Raw genomic sequence first — 2,483 nt, forward strand, 5'->3', positions numbered from 1 at the left:
GAGCAACGGCTACAGATTACTTATGCGATTTCTCTCTCTCTCTTAAATTATTAAATTATAAATATATACCATATATTTACATTATAAATATATGTATATTATAATATATTAGTTACATAATAATTTTAGATAGTATATACTAATAATAATTATGATAAATATAATAATATTAAACAATTTTTAGTGGCATTTTTTATCAAAAAAAAAAGAATTAAAATTTAAAAATAACCTAGGGTGGGATGTACTTATCTATTGTGATGCGATGAATTCCAAAATATAATATATTAATTTTAATAAAGATGTTATTTTTTATAATTTTTATTGTATTTATGTTATTTTAAGTATTAATTAAAATTATTATTTACTATTATTTTTTTGCTTCTTTTTTTATAATTTAAAACTAATTAAAATTTGAAAAAAAATTAAAAAAAAGAATTTGCCGGCCAGAACCCGGCCCGGTCGGGCCCGGGCCCGGACCCGGCCCGGGGTACCCGGGTCCGGGTCCGGGCTCCGGTTTTGCCTGGCCCGGGCCCGGATTTTCGGGCCGGGCCGGCCCGGATGGACAGGCCTATGTAGACCTAAGCAGTATGGGGGTTTGGGGATTGTAAATTTAAAAATCATGAATAAAGCTTTGTTGGGGAAATGGTGGTGGAAATGGTTTGATAATAAATTGGAAATATGGAAACAAATCAGTTTTTGCAAATACTTTGAGAGGAAAAGTTGGACAGAATTTTTTCATTCTGGTAGAAACATGTTAACTCAGTTTTGGAGGAATTGTTTTGATAATATTGGTAGCTTTTTATGCAGCACTCTTGTGGATGTGGGAAAAGGTGATCGAACTTTGTTTTGGCTGGATAAATGGGTAGGATCATATACCTTGGCTTCGGTGTATCCCTCTCTTTTTAATATCACTTCTTTTCCTTTTGCACCCATTAGTAGTGTGAGAAAAAAAGGTTAATAGTGAATGGATTTGGAATATTCAGTTTAGTAGACAACTGACTGGGAATTATGTTCTCCAATATCTCAAATTGATGAATGATATTAGTGATTTTAATTTTGATCAAAGGGAGGACAGGAGAAAATGGATTTGGGATACTAAATTTACAGTTAAATCCTACTATCATTTTCTTATTGATGGGGATTTAAGATTTGATTGTGTAAATCTCTGGAAAATTCCTGTTCCTTTAAAAGTGAAATTTCTTGTATGGCTAGCTTTAAGACAGGGGCTAAATGCAAAAGATAAGCTAGAAAAGAAGGGTATTCACTTGGATTTAATGTGTTGTCTATGTTCAAAAGAGGAGGAAAATCACTTCCATTTATTTGTGGATTGTGAGTTTGTATATTCTACATGGAGATCTATTTAATATAAATTGAATATTGATAAGAGTTTTAAGTTGAATTCCTTAAAAGATATTTGGATCAATTGGAGTATGGATAAGGGAGCCAAATGGAATGAGGAAAGAGATGTTACTTTATGTTCTCTTATTTGGTGTATTTGGCAGGAGCGAAATGATAGAATTTTCTCAAACAAGAAGAAGAGAGCTCTGGAGGTTTTGAACAAAGTTTTGATCTTTTCATCATTTTGGTTAGGTTCTAAGCATTTATCAGCTCGAATTGCCAGACTTCAGGAGAGGAGAAAGAAGAAAGCTGTTGTTGGGCAATCTACAACTGGAATGCTTGCGAACACTGTGATTCAGCTGGAATGATTTCTGTTTTCAGTTCTATAAACTTGTTTTGTTTTCAGATGGTTAAAACTTTGTTCTTAGTTAAGATAGTATACTATCTGGTAGTAGTAGTAGTAGTCGACAACTTTCTTATTCATGCTGGAGATGGGTTACTCTGTAGTGGCAGAGCTGGAGCATGGTTTGGTTTCTTTTTGTGGGGGAACAAGAGTTTTTCTTTTGGTTTGTAATTTCTGTTTGAACTCAAGTACACATTCTTATTGGTTGGGAATGTGTATCTTCTTGTATCAGCCAATTTTTTGGTTAATTTAGCTGACTGGACTACTGTTATGATTAACAGTAGTCCATCCTTTCTCTCAAAAAAAACAAAATTGAAAATTAAAAGAAGCAAGTGATGACACGCGAATCGCACGGTACTGTTATCTTCATGCATTTGACCGGAAAAATACCAAAGAACTCCCCCACGGCGCAAAGTACAAATCAACAAATCCAAAGAAAAATGAAGGAAGAACATTAATTTCTAATCCCATCACTTAATCCTCCACGTACCACCAGCGGCTCTACTCACTATCTCGTTAACAAACGCCTGAATATTCCTCTCTGAGGATCCGCCGTCAGCTGCCGCCCCTCTCGCAGCCTCCTTCCATTCAACAACCTTCTCCTTCATCTTTTCAGCCCTTTCTCCCCTCATCACTTCATCAACACGCTTCACAAGTTCCTCCCTCTTTACCGGTGCTCCAAGCTTCACTCCAACACCATACACATCAACAAGAAAATTGGCATCCGACACTTGATCGCCCC

At 35.4% G+C, this 2,483-nt stretch overlaps 1 pseudogene; it reads right to left on the minus strand.

The window, feature by feature from the left end:
- The window catches only part of LOC109823371, a 1,498-nt pseudogene continuing 1,141 nt past the window's right edge, over positions 2,127-2,483 (minus strand).

The sequence above is a fragment of the Asparagus officinalis genome, chromosome 9, assembly GCF_001876935.1.
Source record: "Asparagus officinalis chromosome 9, Aspof.V1, whole genome shotgun sequence".
NCBI lineage: Eukaryota > Viridiplantae > Streptophyta > Magnoliopsida > Asparagales > Asparagaceae > Asparagus > Asparagus officinalis.